This window comes from Terrapene carolina, unplaced genomic scaffold (assembly GCF_002925995.2).
Source record: "Terrapene carolina triunguis isolate 2854851 unplaced genomic scaffold, T_m_triunguis-2.0 Scaffold21, whole genome shotgun sequence".
NCBI lineage: Eukaryota > Metazoa > Chordata > Testudines > Emydidae > Terrapene > Terrapene triunguis.
This window is the reverse complement of record NW_020664372.1, coordinates 11,109,848-11,127,005: the sequence shown is the minus strand read 5'-3', so window position 1 is coordinate 11,127,005 and position 17,158 is coordinate 11,109,848. Positions and strand designations below refer to the sequence as shown.

At 42.2% G+C, this 17,158-nt stretch overlaps 1 long non-coding RNA gene across 1 annotated transcript in view; it reads left to right on the top strand.

Moving 5' to 3' along the window:
- Window positions 1-15,726, top strand: part of LOC112102185 — a 102,857-nt gene extending 87,131 nt beyond the window's left edge. Inside the window, exon 3 of the long non-coding RNA XR_002907731.3 lies at window positions 15,546-15,726. This is a non-coding gene — a long non-coding RNA (uncharacterized LOC112102185). The remainder of the gene's footprint in view (window positions 1-15,545) is intronic.
- The last annotated feature ends 1,432 nt before the right edge of the window (window positions 15,727-17,158 follow it).

The window sequence follows — 17,158 nt, the reverse complement described above, 5'->3', positions numbered from 1 at the left end:
AGGTCACTGGACACACAAGCCTTCCCACCATATCATGGTGCAATCATGGGAGTGATGTCTATATACATATTAAACAGAAAAATCTATATTTTAAAAGTTAAGATTGTAAAATCAAGCATTCAGAAATTAGGAAACACCAGTATTAAGGTTGCCTGCACAACCTTGGGCATATGCATTATTGTAGTAGGGTTGCGCCGGGGCTCTACCCTCCGAGATGGAGGGGTGCCACACCGGCTCACTAAAGTGCAGACAGTCCAACCTCAGGTTCCTTCACGCAGGGGCTGAGCGGCCCACAGTTCAGGAGCTCAGGCCCTTAGGCAGGGGCTGAGCGCTAATTAACAGTCTAAGCAGGCCCAGGCCCTGGATCTGGGCAGGGCACCAACAGTCACAGCTCAACCCCTTTTGGGGGCAGGGGTTGAGCAAACAAACAGTTAAGGAGCTCAGGCCCCCTGGTGCAGGGGCTGAGCGGACAAGCAGTTAAGGGGCCCAGGCCCTGGGTCAGGGCGGGGCAGAAAACAGTCACAGCTCAGGCCCTTGTACGCAGGGGCTGAGCAGACAAGCAGTTAAGGAGCTCAGGCCCTCTGGTGCAGGGACTGAGCAGACAAGCGGTTAAGGGGCCCAGGCCCTGTGTCAGGGCGGGGCACACACAGTCACAGCTCAGGCCCTTTGGAGCAGGGGTTGAGCAATCCAGCAGTTAAGGTAAGCCCAGGCTCCTACACCTGAGCGTCGGGTGAGGGGGAAGCCTGCCACCCGTGCGGGGTGGCAGGGGGGAACGCAGGCCCACCCACTCCACTGCGTTCCAGCCCGGGGCCCTAGCAGCGGTTACTGTCGCTGCCGGTCAGTGGGGTATCCTGACCGAAACACACTGACATAGGCTCACAGGCCTCTGCAGCCTGACCGGGGTCGGCTATCCCCGGGCTACTTCCTTGTTCCCCCTCGGGGCTTACCTCGGCGGTGATGCCGGGTTCGGGCCAGTCCAGCAGCATCGGCTCCTCGGGTGCGGGGCTTGGGGGCCGGTCCGGCAGCTCTCCCCCAGGGTAGCTGGCACGGGGCAGGCTTGGCTCCTCCTTGGGGCCGCTGGTCCGGGGCAGGCTGGGCCAGTCCTCCTCAGGGTAATGTGTCCGGGGCAGGTGGGGCCAGTCCTCCTCGGGGTACCTGGCGAGAGGTAGGCTTGACCGGCGCGGGGGGGTAGCAGGCGGCTCGCGGCCTGTGGCTGTCTCCCAAGCGGGAGCTCGGCCCAGGACGTCTGCTCTCTCTGGCGGTCTGGGTCTCACTGAGCTCTGCTGGCGGGCTTTTATACTTCCGGGTCGGGGCCGTGACCTCGGAGAGGCGGGCCCCGGACCCGGTGGCTCCGCCCACGCTGGGATTGGAGGAAGCTCAGCCCTGTCGGAGACGGAGGGGTGCCACACCGGCTCACTACAATTATGATAGCTTTTAATTACATGATCATATACTATCTTTCTTCCCCACCAGAATCCTGGTCTCATTCAGCTTGGCAAAATTATAAGCAACTGAAAACAGGGCATTTGACTGATTGTATCTTCAAATTGCTAGTTCTAGAGCACACCAAAAAAGAGGCTATTCTTGACTTAGTTTTAAGTAACATTCAGGAGCTAATTTAAGAAATGATAGAAGCAGAGCCAGCTAAAGTAATATTGGCTACAACATAATTGGGTAATAAATTGGATGAAACCTATGCTTTATAACAGGGATCGGCAGCCTTTGGCACACGACTCTCCAGGTTAAGCACCCTGGCAGGCCAGGCCGGTTTGTCTACCAGCTGCGTCTGCAGGTTCGGTTGATTGCGGCTCCCACTGGCCGCGGTTCGCCGTCCCAGGCCAATGTGGGCTGTGGGAAGTGGCGCGGGCTGAGGGATGTGCTGGCCGCTGCTTCCTGCTGCCCCCATTGGCCTGGGACGGCGAACCTCGGCCAGTGGGAGCCGCGATCGGCCGAACCTGCAGAAGCAGCAGGTAAACAAACCAGCCCGCCCCACCGGGGTCCTTACCCTGGCGTGCCGTGTGCCAAAGGTTGCCAATCCCTGCTTTATAATGAACTCATTCTGATTATTGTCATTCTCTTTGACTCAATGCTAAATTGAAGATGATGAAAATGAGATTATAACATCACAATTGTTCTTCAGCTTTGGTTCTGGCTCTAGTAGTTCTTGAGATAGACGCTATTAAGATCAGGTAGTAAACAAAATTAGTGGAAATCAGCAAAATGGTAATCTACAGAATGAGAATTTACCACAAAGTTTGTTATACATCCTTGGAAAGCTGTGATGCTCAGCTGTCCAGTGGGTATACATTAGTTTCTATCCCTTGTAGTCCATACAATATGGTCTCTCAGCAAAAGAAAATATATTGGCCTTTACCAGCCAGGACAGGGTACTTTCAACATCCCGAATATTATTACCCAGGCCATCCATAGTGAAATACCCAGCAAATAATGGAACTCCTTTCTGATCTTGGTGGGTCCACTGTGGTAAAGTTTAATCCATGTTTATAGCGGATGTCTTTTGCAAATTGGATACATTTACTGAAATTACTTACCAGCTATATATATTTTAACCACTATTAAAACAATGTAAAGTGGGGACAGGGGGGACCTTGGCTGTAAGGAAAAAGAACAAATAATTATGATATATATATTTTTTTCTCCCTCGAGTACTCCAAGTGTGTCTCTATTTTAATTTATCATTATGATGTTAATTTATTAAAATTCCCTCAGGCTATTTAACTATTCTGCAAATTCCAACTAATCTGATAGCTATAAATAGATACTTATACATTTTAGTGCACTATGGCTTCAGATTTGAAATATTCTTTATTGTTATGCTAAAACAGTATTTGTATTCCAGATTCATGTATTCCCTGTGTTGGAAAAAATAGATCTGTCATGGGGTGGACTGGCTTTTTAACAGGAGTTGGACTAAGCCCCACCTGTGCCTAATTATCCTCTTCCCAGGTGATGAGTCTAGGCTTCAGATTGGGCTGATTGGTTGGTTCAGGTGAGTAGGTATCACATGATTATAACCTGGAAGCAGTTTTTCCATAAAAGAGGGATTGCTCCCTCAGAGAGGGGAAATCAGGAGCTAGGAAAGACCTAGGGGATGACTCTGGAGAGACTCAGGGTGGGATTCACAAAGGTATTTAGGAGCCAAAGGGCTAGATTCACAAAAAGGACTTAGTTGCCTAGATACCACTTTAGTTGCCTAAATCCCAGAATCAGGCCCAATTAGAATTCAAAAAATTCCTGATCAGCTGCCCCCAAGCCCTGTAGGGTACCTAAAATCACTCAGCACCTGTCTTTTTGCAGTAAAAGTTGCTTAGGTGCCCGTGTTTGTGCTATGTGTATTTTGCGATGGCATTATTGATCAGCAAATCATGAGTTTTTAAATGATACCTCACAAGGCATACCTTGTACAAACATTATTACAATTTAAATAATAATTAAAACAAATAATTTACAGAAACTGGGTCCCATTCTGCACTCCCTGGCCCCACTGAGTTCAGTGCAAACTGCTCTTCTGTGTTCAGTATGTTAACTTGAATTCTGTCCACACAAGACTAGATTTTGATACTTAGGGTGACTAGCCCATTACTCCACAAAGGATCCCATTGGCTTCACTTGTGGAGTGGGATTCTACTGGACATGAGTAAAGGTACTGAAATCTGGCTAGAGGGGATAATGCTCCATATATATATGCATAAACAGGTGCATGTGAAATCATAGTGTGATTTGTATTTTGCGTAAGCCGTTTGCTGTTCATACTCATTTTCTGCCACAGAACAGAAATTTCAGAGAGCATGTGGTCAAGTGAACAATTTGCAAGCAACCCACATGCTGAACGGTATTTGTCCAAAATATCTGGTGAATACTTACAAATGCTGTACATACAAATACAGTCATTGACACTGGGTCACAAATCACTGAACAAAAAGAGCTAAAATGAATGTAATTGTTTGTTGACAAATGTTACTTGACCTGCTTTAGTCAGGAATGCAGGAAGCTGCCTTTCTACATAATATGATGCAACATCCCTTGGATCTGAAGCTTAACAAGGTAACATATTTCCCATATTTACTACACATTTTAATTAAAAATCTAAACTAGTAGTGAGCCAATAATTGTTGGTTTTCTTGTTTTGTTTTGTTTTGGCCAGCAAATCAAAAAATCAGGGGGAATGTTCGATTCAGTTTTGAAAATTTTTAGTTTGTAAATGTTCATTTCAGCATGTGCATGCACACATGTTTGTTTCCCTTTTATAATCTTTAGTCCAGTGGTTAGGGCATTTGCATGGGATGAGGAAGACTCAGGTTTGAAACCTCACTCGGGAGCAGGGACTCAGACTCTGATCTTCCCGCTGCTTAAGTGAGTGGTCTTATCATTAGTCAATTGACTGTTCTGGGGTGGGTTGCTCTCAGTCTTTCCTGTTGATGCTGTTCGACTGTGTAACAATACTTAGGGTTAACCAAAAATGCATTTTTTGGTGAATAAACTATTCACCAGAAAAATAACACCCAACTCTAGTACACATACAAAATGGAAGATGGTCCTTGCCTCAAAGAGCTCTTCAACTAATAGCTGAACACTGAGAAGTAGATTGTAGTAGCTATGCAACAGCCCTATGGAGAGGGCAGTGTGAAGCCACATCTCCCTAGGAGGAGCACAGGTGAGATTGTTCTTCAATCTCTCCGAAGGCTTCTCTGAAAGCATGAGGAGGGGTGCATAAGGTGCATTGCACATCGAATGACACATGTTGCTCTCCATGGATGCTCTCCACTTTAGCTCTAGATCAATGCAATGACAGGGTGGGCCAATGGCCATACCTCCTTGTTCCTCTTCAGTCAGTACAGTCCTTGGGAGAAGCAGTGAGTGTTCTGTGAAGTTCCTTGCTCAGCAGTGAATGAAGAGAGGGAGGCATCTTCATGAATTCATAGATTTCAAGGCAAGAAGGGACAAATGTGGTCATCTAATCTGACCTTCTGTACAACACAGGTCATCGAATTTCCCCAAAATAATTCCTAGAGCATAGCTTTTAGAAAAAACATACAACCTTGATTTAAAATTGCCAGTGATGAAGTCACACCAACCATTAGTAAATTGCTCCAATGGTTAATTAACCTCCATGTTTAAAGTTTATGCCTTATTTTCATGCAACCCCCCTTTGCACAGTCATGCAATGGCCATTACAGTCTGGCACTGACATGCTTCAGAAGCCTGGGAAGGGATCCTTTTGCAGATAATCCAAAAAGAGCAGGAACTACATTAAAGTAATTCTCTCCACCTCCTGCACATAACACACTGATTGATTAAATCTAGTGCCTCCCCTCGCCAAAAAATTGCATAATCTGAAAACATTCCAGAAACAAAGAAAGGTGTAAACAGAAGTTTCAAGAAGCACTTGGCCCTTAAAAAGACAGTTTGCCTTAAAGTGAGAGCATCTGAAAACCATAAAGACTGCCTGGGGAAGAAAATGTCAAAATGTGACATGAAAGTACTGTTCTTGGAAAGCCAAGTCATATCACAATGGCACAAGGGAATAAACTAAATAACAAAATAGTGACTCCAATGGAGCTCAAAACACAAGTTGTATGCTTTCCTGGGAAGTGAGTAGCTATCAATATAGCCATAACCTTGAGTGGTAAACTACAGGGTGTGTAATGCCTTTCATATGAGACTAAAGAAAACATGAGACTCTGCTAATGTTACTTGTGGCTGAGAAAGCCCCTGGTTGCATGGGGTCTTAAGTGAAGGTAAAAAAACCAGATAACGGATCATTTGACACTTAGCCACTCTCACCCCATGGATAGCAGTAAATTAAAGTGGCAGACATAATCAAGAACCTTCAGATGCCTGTGTTAGCAGATCATAGGCAGACATAAATGAACACCATTGTCTGTACTACTCAACATGTGTTCTACATGATTTTGTCTTTATTTACTGAAATGTAAAAAAAGAAAATCAGCAAAAATTGTTTACAGCAATTATTTATAGTAATAAGCAATTCAGCTTATTTAACGTGATTATGCGGTCCGTTTTCTCACACTCAAATACAGACACAAGAGTTATTGAGCTGCACTCGTTACATAAATTGAGGATTTGGCCTGTACACATGTGGTCGTAACTCCAAAGGATGCAATATGAATCTTGTCTGCCCCTTTAACTGTTTTTTGCCAGGCCTCTGGTGATTGGTTTGGGGAGCCCTTTATCCCAGCTATGTTAAGTAGCATCCAATTCCATGTATAATATCCACAAGTATTGTATGCTTGGAGTTCACCTTCTATGAATCTCTGTGCAGCTAAAACTCTTTGACTGGAAGGTTCTCAGTCCAAAACCCACTGAAGTCACTAGAAATATTCCCTTTGATCTCAATGGGCTTATCAGGCCCAAAGGCTCCCAAAAGATCATAAGCCCATTTAAATTCAAGATACATTTTGCTATCTATACCCCCAGCACTAATTTTCCAACTGCCACAAAGTCTGTTTATTTTGCTTTCTTCTCCCTCAGGAAAGTGGCAACAGCAAAATAAGCTGCTGTTATTTATTGCAAGAGTTCAGTAAAATATTAAAATAAATAATTTGAAATATAAACCATCATAATGGGAATTGTTATGTATGTTCTATCTGTACCTGAAAATCTGGTGGAGGCATTTAAAAACATGGTACCTCTTAAACTGATTCTGGTCTTTCCATTATATACAGAGCATTTCTAAACAAGAAAGAAATAATAAATATATATCATTTTTGTAGTTGTACAGGATATTATTCCAGGCTCATGAACAAATACAGCTACACAATGAATATTCAGCATACTCATTGGAGCTATTGGTCTCAATCCTGCAAATGCTTATGCACATGTTTGGAACTACACCCAGTAGTAAAGTTAAGTGTTAGCAGGATCAGGATTTTAGTTCTATTCTTCCGAAGGCTAGCCAGACCATTTGATTAATTTGAATATAAAGGCTAAACTTAGACAATATTTATCTATAACATATATAGATAGAAACACAAAACCTTTATTTGAATAATGCTATTAAAGCTGCAAAGACAAACCCTCAAAAGTTAGAAAATACCAGAATTAATATTCTCTGTACAACTTTAATTTAGCCCTCTTGTGTATATGCATTATACTATTCTTTAAGTCCACAATCATATACTATACTAATACTCTCACTCTTTCTTTCTCTCTCTCTCTCTCGAAATATTTTTACTTTGTGTAATTTCCTAGGCTTCTAGAAAAGCAAACTGAAAGAAAAAACAAAAAGAAAAAACAAAACAAAAAAAACCCAATTCCATCATGTGGCATCATCTTGACACCCACATGGGTCAACAGCAAGGTTATAACTTTAAGATCACCACACAGACCACTGTCACTTGATTGTCTGTCTCCCAACCTGGTCTCCATCCCCAGGCTTATTGTCCAATCTCAATGTCTCCCTGCCCCAGTTCCTTGTCCCAGTCTCTTTTCCCAGCCATTCCTATTTCTCTCCTGCCATATCTCAGTTCCTCATCAGATTGGTCTCTTCTCCTGTTCCACTGGTTCCTCTGCTCCAGTCCCAGTCTCCATGCCTAGTCTGTCCTAGTTTCTCTCCCCTCCACTCAGCCTCCAGTTCTAGTTTCTCCCTACCATGCTTCTTGTCAGAATCTATTCCCTTCACCTCCCAGGTCCAGCTTTTGCCCCATCCATATTTGTTACTTCTCACGCCGGGCACCAGCAAGGAGTCACTTAGACAACAGTGCCCAAATCTTTATAGAAAGGAGTAGCAATTGCAGGGAAAGTCCTTTTTGGTTTCTGAAGCCCTGGGCTTGAGCATGCTCAGTTGCTTGTTGAGGCTGGTGTATGTGCAGTCCAGATAGCATAAATGAGCTCTGAGGGGCTGGAGCATACCCAGTGCAGAAGGAATCTTCAGAGAACTTACTTGTCAAACTCTGACAAGTCTCTACTAGAGAGACATAGTGGGTTAGGTAATATCTTTTATTGGACTAACTTGGTGAAAGAGCGAAGCTTTAAAGTTCCACAGTGCTCTTCTTCAGGTCTCTACTGAGCATGTGTGAACAAGACTTACACACAAATTTGTCCAAGATATCTTCAGTGGAAGAGCAAAAGGCATGACCCTGCACTAGGGTGACCCCTTTGTCAAATTTCAAGTCCCTGATCCAAAGCACTTGGGGCTTCATCAAAACTGTTCTGAGCTTATTAGAAATATTCTTACAACTATCTATTTTTTCTTAACTTCATTCTTGGAAATGGCTGAACCATGTTTGCTGAACATTTCTAGAAATATTCAGCCTGAGGCAGACACCTGGCATAGAAAATGTCAGCCTGAGTGACTGAAGTTTGGCAAAGTTATAAGCAACTGAAAATAGGGTCTTATAATAGGAAGTGACAGTCAACCTACCTATAATATTTCTTACATATTAATAATCCCCTTTAAGTTCTTTCCTAGCATAGATTTATATTAATTACTTAATTTATGCAAATATATTTGAATTTAGCTCAGCTGATTATGTATAAATTGCTTGCTCACTTGGGGTGAGTAATTTTTTAAAAAATGTTTGATTGTGATGGGCAAGTAAAATATCTTCATGGTGTTCTATTTTATTTTTTAAAATGATCAAGATTTTGTGCCTATGCTTGGTGAAACTTCATTACAGTTTTGGCAAGGTTGTATCATAGGCATCAGTGTGGGATTGTTATGTGGTAAAACTATGAGTGATTTATGCAGGTTATTCCAAACTAAATCCCCTAAAACCTAGTAATGGGGGATACTGTTCAAGTTGGACCAGATCTTTCAGGAATAAAGTGGGATTCTGTGTCCCTGGGATATTAGTCTAAGACACTGTGCTAGAGGTCAATGTTAATCATCAAGGCCCAGAAGCATCTGATCTCAGTTATCCTCACAGAAAGGCAGACCGGAGATATAAAATGGGTAGGAGAAAGAGGAAGAGAGTGACTGCTTGCTGGACAGGCCAGGAGAGTTGAACAGTTACTTAGGTAACAAGACTATGTGTATTGGAAATCCTTTTGAAGCAGCTCTGAGGATTTTGGTTTTTGTTGTTCCTCTCCATCTCCTCCTCCCTCCCCCGCCTGGAGGAAAAGGAGTTTGGGACTCCCATAAATTTATTTTCTATAAATACAGAGGGAAACAGGTCTCTTAATGCTGAAGTATTAGCATTTGAGACTTTTGTTTGATGGGACCCTGAAAAGAGTTAACTGTGAGGTTGAGTTTGGATATTTATTTTGTCTCTGTTTTCTTGTCTAATCTTGTTTAGGCTCAATCACCACTTTATACCATACCGTTGGGTACTCTGTGTGCTGAAAGGGGAGAAAAAATCGTAAATGTTTCAAAGTTTTCTAAAACATAATTAGATCTATTTTTGACTCTTAACGTTACTATGAGTCCAAGAGGGAGCCACAGAAGCTTCTTAAAGTGACCTAAAAGCATTTCTAAACATAACAATATCAAAGCTTTACAGTTCAATATCTCATAGTCCTGGAGGGCTAGAAGTCAGTGCTGGTCCCATAGGGCTCTCCCCTTTAGAATGGTATAAAGTGCCTTTGTCTATCCTTGCAGGGCCAGGAGACATTGGACTTTAATGCTGTAAGATTGTAAGGTATAGAAAATGACTTTATTTTGCCTGTCCCTAGGCCTTGAACAGCTGCAACTTTGGTGGTGTGTGTGTGTGGGGGAGGGGTGCTACATTTTTTGAGTGTGAATGAGGGAATGCCAAGCAAACTTTTAAGAGTGGATATCTAAAACTGTTAAAGGGTTTGGCTATTAGAAAAATCCTATGGAGAGAAATTAGAGGTACAGGTGAATCACTCAAAAATGCATGACATAATTTAAGTTATATCATGGCCCTACAACATACTGATTACTATGATTACACAACCACCTGATTGCTATGGCATTAGTCAATGCTCTCCTTACTCTTGCCCTGCTTTCCTATTTATTCCCTTCTGTAAATCCAACATGCAGTTACTAAAACAACCACTCTTTTCCTGCTTCACTAACCATATTACCTTCCCTCTTTCCCACTTTGAATTTTGACTTTGACTCCTACTACATTATTTCACATTCAACTCAAGCGTATTCTCTTGCTTATTTCAAACTTTTCTATTCCTTTTCAATAGGTAGATATTTTCCGTCATCTCCTTGTGAACCCACCCTTGAAGTTGTGCCCCACCTCCCCATGCTTCACTCAAATAAAAGCCTATCACTGCTCTCTTTCATCTCCCCACCTCTGGAGGGGTGGGGGGAATCAACTGGGGGACCAACAAGAGACTCCCTACTTGGAATTCTTTTTTTCCGTTACATGTTGCTGCTCCACCTATTGGTGGGAGGTCTGGAGCATCATAAAACACTCAATCAACCTCCTGCTGCCAGCGCTGTAGATTCATGTGTGCTCAAGTCACCAGACAGTGAATGGGAGTGGTGAGGGAGCTCATGGGGTACTAAACGAGGGGGAGAGAGAGAGAGAGAGAGAGAGAGAGTGAACAAATGAATGAACACAGTGTACTCTCCTGACATAGGCACTGACTTCCCCTTTTTCCCGTGGGTGCTTGACCCCCTCCTCTGCCCCCGGACCCGCCCCCACTCCACCCCTTCCATAAGGCCCCGCCCCTGCCCTAACTCTTCCCACCTCTTCCCTCCCCATTCCAACCCCGTCCCCAAAGTCCCCACCCCAACTCCGCCCCCTCCCTGCCAATATTCCAACTCCTTTCTCAAATCCCCGCCCCGGCCCCGACCTCTTCCCCACCTCTTCCCCTGAGCATGCCACATTCCCGCTCCTCCCCCCCCTTTCCGGAGCGTGCTAACAATGCCAAACAGCTGTTTGGTGGCGGCCAAGTGGGAAACGCTGGGAGGTAGGCGGAGGAGTGGGGACGCGGCGTGCTCAGGTGGGAGGAGGAGGTGGGGCAAGAGGGGAGGGGATCTTGGCTGCCGGTGGGTGCAGAGCACCCACTAATTTTTCCCCATGGGTGCTCCAGCCTTAGAGCACCCACGGAGTCGGCACCTATGTTTCCTGAACCTCTGCTCTCACCTGACAGGCTGCAGTGTATGTGACTGTTGAAAGAGGCATATGAATTGCCCCTGATGGTCAAAGATATAGCTAGCTCCTAGCTTCTTAGCAAGTGCATCAATAATCCTCTTTGGCTATTTTAAATCAGTTTGTGACAGACCAGGCTTCTAACACTAGAAGAGGAGCTATGGTTGATGCCTTAAGCTAGAGCTGGCCAAAATATGTTTTGAGGCTCACCAGATGTTGGGAGTGTGGCCTACAGGGTGCTAGCAGAACAGCAGTGCTTGTAGCAGCATGTTTATTTTTCCTTCTATCTTGCCTCTTTGGCATGCAAGTGATTCATGCAGAAATATCTCAGTAGTATTCAGTGTCTCCAGTCAGTTGAAGCAGGTGCTATACTGAGTCCAGATGCCACACATCCTCCTCCTCCAGTTCAGGCAACTCTGCGTCAGCTGACTCTGTTAGTATGGTTCAGTAGTGAATCACATAGCTGGGACAGAGGGAGAAAAGGAGTGTGTGTGTGTGTGTGTGTGTGTGTGTGTGTGTGTGTAAAAGAAAGAAACAGGACAGACAATCTAATCGTTGCCTACTGAACACTTTTCCCATACACCTCCCTCAGCACTACCACCACAGTGAGAAATTGCAAGAATAATAGTGGCAATCTAAATAAACTTTTCCATTTTATGCCAGGGACCACCCCACAGCTGCTCCATGCTTGAGAGCTGCACTTACTAACCCCATCCTGAACTTTGCTTAGGGCTCCTCGGCAATTGCTCAGGATGTAGGCCCAGAATTTCAATACACTCCTATTTAGAGATCTTGGCTCTGCTGCCTCTTTAATAAAGCCGGCTTTAACATTTTATCTTGAAATCTTGATCCTGTTGCATTTATAATACTTTATCTATGTGTGCAAGAAATATTTTTCTTCTGTTAATCAATTTAACTACAAATTCTAAACATTACTTTAAAAATAACCACAACACAGACATTTCTCAGTGCGGGCTTCTACCCACACAATGGACATGTTTTATTCATTTACCCAAGAATATCCAAAATTATTCTGATCTCTTGGTGTGGTTACTTCTATTAAAAAAAAACAACAACAACACTCTATTACTTGTTCTTTTGAGGTAACATTATTATAAAGTGCCTTAATAAACATATTATAAAACTTAACATATAATGCAAATAGCATGAGGAAATAACAGGGAATTTTTTCCTGCACTTCATTGAGGAATCAGAATTGATAGTACGTTTAGGTGACAGGTGTAATGTTGGTTATCCTCAATCCTCTAGTAAAGGGGGTTATTTTAATTTTAAAGTGATTTCAGCATAGCATGATGGGCAGTTAGTCAATGCAAGCCCTCACCAGTGTCCCTCTGCTTTGGCCGCAGTGGGTTTCAATCACCTAGGTTCTTAGCTGCTTACGTAGTGCCTCTACCTGACTCTTTGAGGTAGGTGGGAACCTACCTTACCTCCCTATGTTGTTTCAGCTATCCCTGACCCAGTATTTATCCATATGACTAGCCTGATACTCGTATATATACTCTTCTGACACTTCTGTAACGGATGAAAGCAACAGTCAAGGTCCTCTTTATTTACAATGGGGAAATACAAAGAAAGCCTATAAAGGGTAGAGGAAGATTGATTTGGAATAGGGTGACCATATGTCCCGATTTTATAGGGACAGTCCCGATTTTGGATCTTTTTTCTTATATAGGCTCCTATTACCCCCCACCCCCTGTCCCGATTTTTCACACTTGCTGTCTGGTCACCAGAATTTGGAATGGGTACATCAGTAACACCATACAACCTGCCAATAACACTACCCTCAGGGTGGATTTCTTTGCATTCACAAATGCAGTTTATTCCATACTAGTGGGCTCCATAATACAGAGGAACTGACATAGCTTGATAAGTTCTTGCAGACTTGAAGGCTCTTGAGTGAAGTGAGGTGCTAGCGGGCTAACCTTTCTACAGCAGCATTAGACATGTCGTATGGGGGCCTCTTCTGTGTGTCTAAATTCAGTTGCTCTCTCCCGGAATAGTTCAGCAAATATCTTTCAGGGCAAAATAGGCAACCCCTCAGACGAAGAGAGGTGGACGGGGGGATCGCCCATGTGCCGTTCAGGCAGAGATGCCCTCATTCCATCCCCCCTCCAATTGGCTTAGTCAGCCTTCCATCTCCCATCTCCCAGGGTTTGCCCAATCACAAGGGACACGACCATCCCACTTTCTTGGCTTGGTGAGCACACTGGAGTCTTTCCCATCTCTCATCCACTCAGAAAAAAGATGGGCTCCCTTTTTTGTCAGACTCGTTACCCTGGGTTACATAATTATAAGATTATTTTAAATAGATTCATACATTCCAAGGTCAGGAGGGACCATTGTGATCATCTAGTTTGACCTCCCGTATAACACAGACCATAGAGCATCCCCACAATAATACCTAGAACATTTTTTTTAATAAACATACAACCTGATCTACCACAACTCTTGGTAAGTTGTCCCAATGGTTATTTGCTCTCACAGTTAACAATTTACACCTTATAAGTAATATATATGTTGTTAGGAAGTCAGCAACTTCACTCTTCAGCTCCCTCTAAACTCTCAGATGAATACTGTGCAATTCTGGTTATTGCAGTTTAAGGCCCTGTTCTTGGAGATAATCAATTAATATATCAAACTTCCTTTTGCTGTGCTGGTCTAAGACTTCAGTGTGGCTTGGGTGTTTAAAGGTAAGCATGCATCAAAGTGGTTACAGCATCTGGGCCCATATTTTCAGTTTGTTTCAATGACTCCTTGTCTGACAACATAATTTGTCAGTGTATTAATTTGCAGTGGGGTAAACATCACTCTAGTCTTCCCAGTTATGATGACTAATGTAAAAAACCCATTTAAGATTCTATACAGTATCCTTATCCCCTTAAGGTGTTCCCCTTACCCACCAGTAATCTATCAGTCTTTCTACTTCCATATACCTAAATGAATTTAATATATTCTGTTCAAATAACCCCGTTGTACTAATTTATTTTTATCTCTTAGCTACCGTAGTTTTTCTTTTCTTTCTACCTTCCTCAATAGGTCCCTTTTTAGCCAGCACTTTTCAAAAGCTGCAAAAACGTATTCACTGAATAAATTATTTAGAAAATCCGAAAAATATACCGAATAATGGACCTGTTTTTTATTGTTCTGCACCTCATGTAGTCACTTACATGTGTACACTATGGTAGCACTTTGCATTCACTTTGCATGAGTGTAAAGGCTTTATCCAAAGTCCACTGAAGTCAATGGGAATCTTTTATGAGCTTCAGATCAGGCCCTAAATGTCAAGAGGTGCTAAGCCATAGAGAATTGGGCTCAATGTATTAAACAAATAATATATAGGTAGCTTGGTTTCTTTCTTGTTTCCTTTTTTAGTGTGATTAATTATTTGTAGGCTTTGTCATATTGTTCATCTCTAATTCAACCAAAGGTTGTCATAATTTAATGTTATTACCATAACTTGTGCTAACCGTGCTTCTGCACATAATCAATGTCATGGAATTGGGGCAATTTAAGAATGTTCAAAACATGAGGCTAATATGGCATTTTGACAAATACTACTATTGATCTAATTTGTGAATTTAAACATTTTTCCAGATAAGCCTGATGTTGATAATATTCCTGAGTAATCCTCTAAATGGAAATATGCTGAATACTACATAACAGATGTCTGCTACATATCAAACCATGACTTGCTTCAATTTTCTTCACTCTTTGGTTGAACAGAGTTGTCCTTAAATCTTCTGATGGCTGTTCTAAGTTATAGTACAGTTATAAGTTCCTTTTACTTATCATTTTACAGTTTGAAGCATGCAACATGTTCATGTCCTTTGAAATAAATATCTGTTGTGAAGGCTAAGGTATTCTAAATAGTACTGTAAACTGTAGACAGATCTTTCCAAGTCGCCCTTTCATACAGGATTTTTTTTTTTTTTTTTTAGGAAATATAAATGAGATGCCATTTATCTAGCACTATTAACTCTTTCTGGTAACAGTAGCAAGTAAACAGCCTACTTTCTCCTGTGGGGGGGTGGGAGAGAATGAATTGTGAGTTGCTTTGTGAGCTTCTTAGGAGACATGGTACAAGTACACCTAAACTAGCATTAAGTGCTCAAACTCTCTCTCTCTGACATGCATAGCAGCCTGAGAATATCAAAACCTTATACTCCCTCCTGCATAAACAAGTTTAGAAGGCGAGAACTTAAAACCCTTGCTTTTTTGCCAGTTTTCTCTCTTCCTTTTCTGGTCTGAGTCAATGGTGGTGCACAAGTGGAAGTGAGCAGGAGCTGGGAAAAGAGCGGAGATTGAAGATACTTGGAAAACCCAGCCAAATCTTGCATTTCTTCCAGACATATCAACAGATACCTCTCTTACCAAGTGACTCTAAACACTAGTATCTCTAAGAGTAGCAACTCTGTTCAGAACCACAGTCACATCCTGATTTCTTTTTCTTTTTTTTTTTTTTTTTTTTAGGATATACTTCCCTGTAATGGAAAGGAAGCTTCATATGTACAGCAACTGAATCAGGACTCCTCCCCATGCTGTCTGGCTCTCACCTAATTCTTGTTTGCCACATACAGACTTCATGAAAAGGGGGCTTTCTCCTTCATGGCCCCGCTTCCCTACTTCCATGTGATTAAAATGGTTTTTGTCTAGAGCTTGTTGAGAATTATTAACTAAGCATTGTTAGATATTGGAAAATGTTTGTTCATCAACTGAAGCTTTGCATGGGAATGAACTATTTTAAAGATAACTTTTGTTGAGAAGGCTTCTTGGGTCCAAAATGGAATACAGAGAGAATGATCACCTACCCCTTCTCTCTCTTCATCCCAGAATAACCAATATCCCAGTCGTCAGGGCACTCACCTGCCCTGGGGAAGAACCAGGTTCAAGTCCTTGTTCTGAAGGGGGAAGAGCGGAGACTCAAGCCCAAGTGTCTCAGATACTAGATGAGGGCCTTGACCATGAGGCTATTCTGGGTGGATCTCTTTAAAAAATGCAAATGTTCATCCTGATGCACAATGGGAAATTATTTGAAATCTCCAATTTTAATGGGATGGGAAAACTGTCCCTGCCCAGCTCTAGTTTTGTGCCTCTCTATGCTGCAGAGAAGACAAAAGCAAACAGGTCTAAATGTAAATTCCGGGAAAAGCCTCCTTTTAATATGGCTCCTGATAACACTGTTCCAATTAGTCCTTTGTTTGCAAAGGGGAACCAAACAAGGAATACATTAAATAGTTAGGGACTTGAGTAAATGTAACCATTCAGGCAAGCTGGTATGTCTCATCATTGTTCATGATGATAGCATATATTGACACACTATTATGTTGCCAGCTCATATTAGTGCATGCTAGTAGAATGGTGATGCTGTCATTTTCTTAAGCTGCCCTGTTTTTGCTATGGCATGACATTACATGCTTGTTTTAAAACAGACATCTGCTCTTTGGGCTTATAACCACATTAGAGAATGCCAACATCGTACTGTAGTGAGGAAAAGCCAAAATTTGCTATTTACCCCAAATATAGAGCTAAATTGTATGAAAATATGTCTCAAATTCTTATTTTTTCAGAAATAGCTTTTTTATACATAAATTATAAAAATAAGCAAAAAAATTATTTAAATGTATAAAAGCCACTCTAATTTGCTATGTTTCTTCAAAACAGGCTGATTTTTTATTAATGCACATTATAACAAAAATAATATTCAGATTGTATTATACAGCAGTTTTAGTTTATTAAGTTGAGTCCATATAACGCCCATGCATCACAGCTACTGCCTAGTTCTTAATGTTAAATTCAATATCTTATGGCATTGACTTCCAGGAAATGAAGATAAATATGAATCATATTTCTAATTATCCTGAAGCTTAATTTTGGAGCACTTCAAAGGAAACATAAATCAGGCATTGCTACAACACTTGTAAAATGTACTGAAATTATCAGTTGACAATATTGTATGAGAATGGGGGTCATTATCTTTCTAACCTGGGACTTCTAGAATATATTCCCTGCTGATTTTGTGGGCAAAAAGATGAGAAGAGGTCCCAAAGTGAACTGTAGTCAAGGTACAGTATTTAATCATTCTG